General features: G+C 43.9%; 1 long non-coding RNA gene across 3 annotated transcripts in view; it reads left to right on the top strand.

Annotated features, from left to right (window-relative positions):
* Positions 1 to 8,133: 8,133 nt before the first annotated feature.
* The window catches only part of LOC111952159 (uncharacterized), a 57,772-nt gene continuing 55,826 nt past the window's right edge, over positions 8,134 to 10,079 (top strand). For all 3 annotated transcript variants that reach the window (XR_011474102.1, XR_002875692.2, XR_002875691.3), the window contains exon 1: positions 8,134 to 8,294. This is a non-coding gene — a long non-coding RNA (uncharacterized lncRNA). The remainder of the gene's footprint in view (positions 8,295 to 10,079) is intronic.

Genomic DNA, 10,079 nt, shown 5'->3' with positions numbered 1-10,079 from the left:
AATTATTATTTGCATCCCTTGCTGGCATTGATGAACATTTGGAACATCTTTACATGCCTTCTGTTATATCTGCACCTGGCACAACCAGAAAGAGGACTGGGCCACCTCTCATAAGCCTGGTCTCACTCCTCTAGGTTTCTCCTAGGATCTGGCCTTCTAAAGGAGTTATTATCTCTCAGCCACCGTGTTCTACACCTGCATCTGCCTGCTGTTTGGGGTGTTAGGCTGGTTTTGTATTTAGCACTTGTGTGACATCAGCTGATGTTAAGTAGGGGCTTTATAAATTTTGATTTGATTTGATTAAGACTACATTGATGAATGTTACATTATGACTGTACATATGGCTACTTTAAGTACATTATGACTGTTCATTATGGACTGTATTTTAAAGAGGTACATTCTTGAGATACAGTGATGTAATGACCTATTTTTGCAGACGGAAATTTACTCCTTCATAATGCATGCTTGTGGGTGCTGTGTGTGTGTGTGTAGTTGTGGTGTGTGTGTTGTGTGTGTTGTGTGTGTGTGTGTGTGTGGTGTGTGTGTGGGTGGTGGTTGTGTGTGTGATTGTGTGTGTGTGTGTTGTGTGTGTGTGTGTTACCAGTTTTATACACTGCGATGATGAAGTTGTGACAGGTTAAAATCTCTAAAGGAAGTGCTATGCTGGTTTTTGGTAAATGCTTCTGTCGCACCGCTCACTTCTAATACCGTTAGCGAGACCAGCATGACATGGCCAGGGCTTTTTCTGCTGATCCAAACGCAGGAAGGGGAACCTTCGTAACTCTGGGTGACAAATCTGATTTTGAGAAAAGAGGACACGTGTTAGGTTTATTTCACATATGTGTTCATTTTTTCGATTATCAGTCTCAGAAGGTTCCATTTCTGATGTTTTTCTATACCGTTTCCATTGGAAAATGTTACGGAAATAGTGCCTATATAGAAACCAAAAAGGGTTCAGGGCTCGCTTAAGGCTTGATTATGGTAATTCAAAAAGTTCCTGTGAATTTCTGCAGTGTGCATGCTGTAAAAGCTATGATCTTCCCAACCAACCACTGAAATTTGTTTCATTTTAGCGCCCACCGACGAACTGCTTTGAGGGCAATACACACACACGTGATAATGCGTTTATAGCATATTTCTGCCAACTTGTGGCTGCGCCAAATAGAATTGCCAGTACGCGCCTCGTGCTATCCCAATTCAGAGGAGCCTCGGTCTATCCCAATGAAGGCAGCCTCGGTGCTATCCAATCAGAGGAGCCTCGGTTGCCTTCCCATGAGAGGAGTCTCGGTGCTATCCCAATCACGAGCCTCGGTGCGTATCCCAATGAGAGGAGCCTCGGTGCCTATCCCAATCAGAGGGAGCCCTCGGTCTATCCCAATCAGAGGAGTCTCCAGTGCATCCCAAATCAGAGGAGCCGTCAGTGCTATCCCAATGAGAGGCGCCTTCGTAGCGTTATCCCAATCAGAGGCGCCCTCTTAGCGATCCCAAGTCAGAGGCGCCTGCCAGATATCCCAATGAGAGGAGCCTCGGCTGCTATCCCAAATCAGAGGCGCCTCGTAGGCTATCCCAATCAGAGGTACCTCTGCCATCCCAATCAGAGGACCTCAGTTGTGCTATCCCAATGAGAGGCGCCTTGTAGCATCCCAATCAGAGGCAGCCTCGGTGCTATCCCAATCAGAGGCGCCTCGTACATCTCAATCAGAGGACCTCAGGGCTATCCAATCAGAAGGCCGCCGCGTAGCTTCCCATTATCAGGGGAGCCCGTGAGGCTATTCTCCAATCAGAGGAGCCTCGGTGCTATCCCATCAGGGGAGCCTCGGTGCTTATCCCAATCAGAGGAAGTCTCGGTGCTATCGCCAATCAGAGAGCCTCGTTACTGCTATCCAAGGACGAGGAGCCTCCGGTGCTTCCCAATCAGAGGAGCCTCGGTGCTATCCCATCAGAGGAGTCCGGTGCTATCCCAGTCAGACGAGCCCGTGCTATCCCAATGCAGAGGAGCCTCAGTGCTATCCCAATTGAGAGGCGCCTCGTAGCTATCCCAATCAGAGGCGCCTCGACGATCCCAATCAGAAGGCGCCTGCCTAATATCCAATCAGAGGAGCCTCAGGTTGCTATTTCCCAAATCATGGAGGCGCCTCGTAGCTATCCCCAATCAGAGGTACCTCGGTGCTATCCCAATCAGAGTACCTCGCACGTGCTATCCAATGAGAGGAAGCCTCAGTGCTATTCCCAATCGAGGAGCCTCGGTGCGTATCCCAACAGAGGAGCCTCTGGTGCATCCCAATGAGAGGCGCCTTGTAGCTTATCCCAATCAAGAGGAGCCTCGATGCTATTCCATCAGAGGCCGCCTCGTAGCTATTCTCAATTCAGAGGGCCTCGGTGCTATTCCCAATCGAGGCGCCTCGTAGCATTATCCCAGATCAGAGGAGCCTCGACTATTCAATCGAGGAGCCTCGGTGCATATCCAAATCAGAGGCGCGTCGTAGCTATCCCAATCAGAGGAAGCCTCGTAGATATCTCAATCAGGAGCCTCGTGCTATTTCCCATTCAGAGGAGCCCTCGTGCTATCCCAATCAGGAGGCAGCCTCTGTGCTACCCCAATCAGAGGGAGCCTCAAGTGCGATATCCAATGAGAGGAGCCCGGGTGCTATCCCAATCAGAAGAGCGCCCGGTCTATCCCAATGAGAGGATGCCTCGGTGCTATACCAATCAGAGGAGCCTCGGGTGCTATCCAATCAGAGCGAGCCTCGGTGCTATCCCAATCAGAGGGAGCCTCGGTGCTTCCCAATGAGAGGCGCCCGTAGCTATCCCATCAGTAGGAGCTCGGTGCATATTCCAATCAGGGAGCACTCGGTGCATCCAAATCAGAGGCCTTCGTAGCATTCCCAATCAGAGAGCCTCGGTGCTATCCCAATCAGAGGCGCCTCGTACTATCCCATCAGGAGCTCGGTGCTATCCCATCAGAGGGCGCCTAGTAAGCTATCCCAATCAGAGGAGCTCGTTGCTATCCCAAATCACGGAAGCCTCGTGCTATCCAATCAGAGGACCTCGTGCTATCCAAATCAGAGGTACCTCGTTAGAATATCTCCATTTCTCAAGGAAAGGGGGAAAAGGGGGGGTTCTCGGGGATTGTGGCTATTTTTTTCCCAAATTTCCAAGAAAAAGGGGGGGGAAGCGCCCCCTTCCGGTCTATCCCAATCAGAGGGAGTCTCAGGGCTATCCAATCAGAGGAGCCTTCGGATGCTATCCCAATCAGAGGAGCCTCGGTGCTATCCCAATCAGAACCCGTGCCCATAGAGCCTCAGTGCTATCCAATCAAGGGAGCCTCGAGTGCGTCCCAATCAGAGGAGCCTCTGGTTGCTATCCAACAGGAAGCCTCGGTGCATCCAAAGCAGAGGAGCCTCGGTGCTATCCCAATGAAGAGGAGCCTCGGTGCTATCCAACACCTCCGGTGGATCCATCAGAGGAGCCTCGGTCTATCCCAATGAGGTCCGGACAGAAGAGGAGGGGAGAGGAGAGCAAAAAACAAAAGACTACAACGAGACAAATAAACAACAAACCCAGCTCACAGTGCACCACCCATACACAGAAGACACACACCCAATGATGCATCATGGCAGTGACTACAACCCCAACATATCCAAGGATGCCATACCCCATGGCAGTGACTACACAGGACCCATGTTGATCATGACACAACCCCCATGATTGCATTCAAGGAAGTGATACACAAACCCCCATGTTGCATCATGGCGTGACACACAACCCCCATGATGCATAAGGAATGTGACTTACACAACCCCATGATGCATCAAGGAAGTGACTACACAACCCCCATGTATGCATCATGGCAGTGACTATACAACCCCATGATGCATCATGGCAGTGACTACACAACCCCTTGATGCATCAGGCAGTGGACACACAACCCCTTGATGCATCATTGCAGGACACACAACTCCCAAGATGCATCATGGCAGCAGTCAAGTGAACGCAAAGAAACAGAGAAGCTTTGCCGAATATTGATTTAATGCTGCATTCAGCAGTGGAAGATGTGTGTCTGTATTACCCTTGCTCTATTTCCCCCATACCTTGAGTTCTGCTACCTCCACTCTCTGCAAGAGAGAGAGAAAGAGAGAGAGAGAGATGGAGGAAGAGAGAGAGAGAGAGAGAGAGGCAGAGAGAGAGAAAAAGAGAAAAAAGAGAGAGAGAGGCAGAGAGAGCAGAGAGAGAAGAAAGAGAAAGAGAAGCATCCCGGAGTCCCTCTTCACTGTTGACGTGATACTGGTGTTTTGCGGGTACTATTTATGAAGCTGCCAGTTGAGGACTTGTGAGGCATCTGTTTCTCAAACTAGACAATGAACTTGTCCTCTTGCTCAGTTGTGCACCGAGGCCTCCCACTCCTCTTTCTATTCTGGTTAGAGCCAGTTTGCTCTGTTCTGTGAAAGGAGTAGTACACAGCGTTGTACGAGATCTTCAGTTTCGTGGCAACTTCTCACATGGAATAGCCTTCATTTCTCAGAACAAGAATAGACTGACGAGTTTCAGAAGAAAGCCTTTGTTTCTGGCCATTTTCAGCCTAATCGAACCACATGCTGATGCTCCAGATACTCAACTTGTCTAAAGAAGGCCAGTTTTTATTGCTTCTTTAATCAGGACAACAGTTTTCAGCTGTGCTAACATAATTGCAAAAGGGTTTCCTACTGACAATTTGGACTTTTAAAATGATAAACTTGGAATAGCTAACACAATGTGCCATTTGAATACAGGAATGATGGTTGCTGATAATGGGCCTCTGTACACCTATGTAGATATTCATTGAAATCCAGCAGTTTCCAACTACAATAGTCCTTTACAACATTAACAATGTCTGCACTGTATTTCTGATTTTAAGAAATACTAATTTAATGGACAAAAAAATTGCTTTTCTTTCAAAAACAAGGACATTTCTAAGTGACCCCAAACTTTTGAACGGTAGTGTTATTATTATATATATATATTTATTTATTTATATACACATTATATATATATATATATATATATATATATATATATATATATATATAATGTATATATATATATATATATATACACACATTTATACTCTGGACTCTGACACTGGCCGTCATTGTAAATAAGAATTTGTTCTTAACTGACTTGCCTAGTTAAATAAAGCTTCAATTAAAAAATATATATAATAATTGCTCATCCTAATATTTCTATATTTCTTAATTCCAATCTTTTACTTTTAGATTTGTGTGTATTGCTGTGTATCGTTAGATGTTACTGCACTGTTGGAGCTAGGAACACAAGCATTTCGATACACCCGCAATTACATCTGGTAAACATGTGTGTGCGACCAATAAAATGTGATTTGATTTGAATGTCAAAGTGTGATTATGTTTTTCTACATTTTTAAGAATTTTTTTTTTTTTTAATGAAAAACTTAAATGTCAGTAAGTATTCAACCCCTTCGTTACGGCAAACCTAAATAAGTTCAGGAGTAAGTTTGCTTAAACCCTTTGAGCATGGTGAAGTTATTAATGACACTTTGGATGGAGTATCAACACACTGGTGACTTCGAAACAGTTACAGAGTTGAATGGCTGTGATTGGAGAAAACTTGAGGATGGATCAACAACATTGTTGTTACTCTACAATAGTAACCTAATTGAAGGAGTGAAAAAATGTGGGAAAGCAATTCACTTTTTGTCTTGAATACAAAGTGTTATGTTTGGGGCAAATCCAATACAACACATTACTGAATACCACTCTCCATATTTTCAAGCATATTATTTTTTTTTAAACCTAGGAAAGTCAGTTAAGAAGAAATTCTTATTTACAATGATGGCCTACCCTGGCCAAACCCTAACCCGTACAACACTGGGCCAATTGTGCGCAGCCTTACGGGACTCCCAATCACGGCCGGTTGTGATACAGCCAGGAATCGAACCAAGGTCTGTAGTGAAGCCTCTATCACTGTGATGCAGTGCCTTAGACTGCTGCGCCACTCGGGAGCACTGGTGGCTGCATCATGTTATGGATATATMGTAATCATTAAGGACTGGGGAGTTTTTCAGGATAAAAAATAAACGGAATGGAGTTAAGCACAGGAACAATTCTAGAGGAAAACCTGGTTCAGTCTGCGTTCCACCAGACACTGGGAGATGAATTCACCTTTCAGCAGGACAATAACCTAAAATACAAGGCCAAATCCACACTGGAGTGCCTTACCAAGAAGACAGTTAATGTTCCTATGTGGCCGAGTTACAGTTTTGACTTAATTAAATCTACTTGAAAATCTATGGCAAGACCTGAAAATAGTTGTCTAGCAATGATCAATAACCAATTAGACAGTTGACTCCATTTTGAATTCAAGGCTGTAACACAACAAAATGTGTAATAAGTCAAAGGGTATGAATACTTTCTGAAGGCTCTGTATACATGAATATACTGTAGATTCTGATGATCTGTTTACAATGGAGCTATAACCTGTGTCTATTCTGACATGTATGGAAGTTAATCCATAAAGTATCTATGCAATACAAGAGCCATAACCCTTCAGTACACCCCCATACCGTAACATAGTAAGCATACAAACAATTCAGCCTCTTGTAAACAAACTTATTCCCCTGTAACCTATAGTTTAAACAATATTGCATAAAATCTAAACAGTAGCAATTTTTGTAGGCAATAACAGTGTTGAACATCATAAGTGTAAATCGCCTATAGTAATATTCGCATATATCAAATTACCTATTAATTAACTTCTGTAAAAATTATACAATTTTGTAGGCATATTTCAATCTACAGTGAGGTCCCGCAATTATTAACGCCTTTGATAAAGATGACCAATAATGACTGTATAAAATAAATAATTAAAATACAAAGCTATATTGTATGCTCAAAGAATGGTGGAAATTATATTATTTCATACTAATAACATTGCTCAGAGAAAGAGATTTTATTTAACAAGTAATACTTTTTTTTGTCAAAAAGGTAGGCGTAAAAAAAAGGTAGGCGTAAAAAAGATTTGTATAAGTAAAGTAGTCAAAAGTTTCGTATTTGGTCCCATATTCCTAGCATTAATTATTGCATCAAGCTTGTGACTGTACAAACTTGTTGGATGCATTTGCAGTTCAMTTTTGGTTGCGTTTCAGATTATTTTGTGCCCAATAGATATTAATGGTAAATAATGTATTGTGTCATTTTGGAGTCATTTTTTAAAATTGTAAATAAGAATAGAATGTTTCTAAGGACTTCTACATTAATCAGGATTACGGATAGGCCTAAATCTTGAGTGAATCGCTAATAATGATGAGGGTCAAAGATCATACCCCCAAGACATGCTAACCTCCCCTGTTATTGGTAATGGTGAGAGGTTAGCATGTCTTGGGGGTATGAACTTTTTCACTCTGTAACTTTCTCACTCACTATTACTAGCAATTCACTCAAGATATAGGCCTTTCATTATTCACGATTAATTCTGGATTATCCATAATCATGGTAGCATCCACATTAACGTGGAAGTATTTCGAAACGTGTTAGTATAATAAAATAATTCTGACCCCTACCCTTTTGAGAAAAACAAATAGTATTTATTTGAGCAATTGTATTAGTATAAAAATATATAATTTCCCATTTTTTTTGGAGCATACAATATAGCTCAGAATTTGAATAATCTATTTTATACAGTCATTATTGCTAATCTTTATCAATTTTGTCAATAAGTTTTATAACACTGTCTTGCGTATAGCTTTCTCTAGACCTCTTTCTTTAAATGATGAGCATTATACTTTGTTTACTATACTTGCATTTGTTATTAGACTTMTATTTGTTATTCTTGACCACAAAATCAAAATGACTTCACCAATTTGTTACTGTTCGTTTTTGCTGGAAATTGTGGACACCGCTCACCGCACACACACATTCTTTCACACAGATCACCCTCGCTTAGGAGGCGCCTCTCTCCGTCCGTTCCCGTGCTAGTCCAATGGAACAAAGACCAGCCTTATCAATGTATGCTTTCCTACGAGCCAATGGCGCGACTCCTCATAGCTCACATGACAGATTCCTCTCGCGTCTCTCCACACAGCGTTCAATCGCGGGATTCTAGCGTCACTGAAGAACCGAGTCCGGCGCGGCAGGACGTCAACGACAGCGCAACAATTATTAGATATGAAGACAAGTTTTCAAAGGACCAGACACATTTTCGAATGGACTGACTGTTGGCAGCGGAAATTCTTGAGCCGTACGATACTATGAATCGTCTTCAGACACTAAAATGAACCATACGTAAGTGTTTTTTTTTTTTTTTACTTCACTCAGATTTATTTTTGATGATGCGCGCCTATCAATGGTGACTCATTGAATGTCTTGTTTAAAAAAGTTGAGCCATTTCTGTTTTTTGCTCTTCACACCTTGCACCCCACGTCCTGTGTTTGCACGTTGAGAGAACAATTTTGTCATTTCTAAAATACATGTATTTTATTTATAAAATGGTACCATTCATCCGTATACTTTGAGGTTCACACCTATAGGCGTGCCCTACCTCCCCCGTGGTTTTTGTTATAAACAATCGGTAAAAGGTAGCCTAAGTGCTCTGTTTTTGACAGGATATATGTTAGGGCATGACAGCCTAAATAAAGGCCCGCCAAACACGCTGACCCTAAAAGTCCGTACAGGGCTYTCCAACCGGTCGACATGGCTGAGTGAGGGCAATTAACCCAAGTCTCCAACAAGAGGGCATGGAGCACCTGAGGCGCAAAGATCAGCAACAGGGATGGGAGAAAGGGTGGATCATTCTCCAATTTCATTTTCCATTTCCATGCCAAATATTCTGATACAAACGACCCTTAAATGTTGAGATCTTTAAGCTCAGTTATAAGAAGACTGAAGTCAGCAGTATTGGCTAGCCTACAAGCGTGTTCTCTCTGTCTCACTACCAAACGTGCCTTTGCTTGAGAGGGATCACATTCCAATCAATTTGACAAGACACGCTATATGAGGTTATGTCGTTCTATTAACCCTATGATTTTCAACACAGAAGGGAGAAAGAAAAATATATATATATTTTGAGTCTCAATTAAAAAATGCTCTGAAATCGAGAAATGAAGGATCTCAGAAAAGAACAGGAAGTGAGATGTTCTGAAAGGCTTCAGATGGTTTTTAACTAGATCTATAAAATGTGTTTGTCCCGTTCTCTGGGGAAAAGAAAGGGGTGAATGAGAGAAAAACAATCCAACACAGAAAGTCACTCCAGTGGAAGATGCCCAATCAAATGTGTATAACCCCATTGTTTTCCCCCCCTGCGTGCAGCTGGTAGGCTCCTTCTTCTTTGTCTGGTTCCTCTGTTATGTACACCTCACCCAACTGCCGCCAACCGCCGCCCGAGACACCTGAAAGATAGTGTTCCAGTCAGTCTGGAGAACAGCCAGTTGTTTTATATGTTTCTCCCCCCCTACTGCTGCCTGTGTTTGCCTGTCTGTTTGCCTGCCTGCCTGTCTGTCTGCCTATCTGTTTGCCTGGCCGTGTCGCTGTTTGATAACGGCTGATCCCTGGCCGTGTCGGCTGTTTGATAACGGCTGATCCCTGGCCGTTGTCCGCTGTTGATAACGGCTGATCCCTGGCCGTGTCGCTGTTGATAACGGCTGATCCCTGGCCGGGTCGCTGTTGATAACGGCTGATCCCTGGCCGTGTCGCTGTTGATAACCTGATCCCTGGCCGTGTCGCTGTTCACTGAAACTCAACGGCTGATCAACTCCCGGTGCTTGAAACGTTCCTGCGCGTGCGCGTTTGATAAAGGCTGATACCAGATTGCCGATCGTCGCTGTTGATACACCCGGGTTGACTCTCTGGCACCGCGGTCGCTGTTGATTAACGGCTCGATCCCTGGCACCGTGATCGTGTTGATACGGCTGAATCCTGCCTCGCATGTAGCCTGCTGTTGATAACCGCTGCTCCGCCCTGATGACGCTGTGATAAACGGCTGATCACTGCCGCGGTGCTGTTGATGAACGGCTATCCTGGCCCCGTGTCGCTGTTCGATAACGGCTGATCCCTGGCCGTGTCGCTTGTTGA

Source organism: Salvelinus sp. IW2-2015, linkage group LG26 (assembly GCF_002910315.2).
Source record: "Salvelinus sp. IW2-2015 linkage group LG26, ASM291031v2, whole genome shotgun sequence".
Lineage (NCBI taxonomy): Eukaryota > Metazoa > Chordata > Actinopteri > Salmoniformes > Salmonidae > Salvelinus > Salvelinus sp. IW2-2015.
This window is presented reverse-complemented; position numbering and strand designations above follow the sequence as displayed.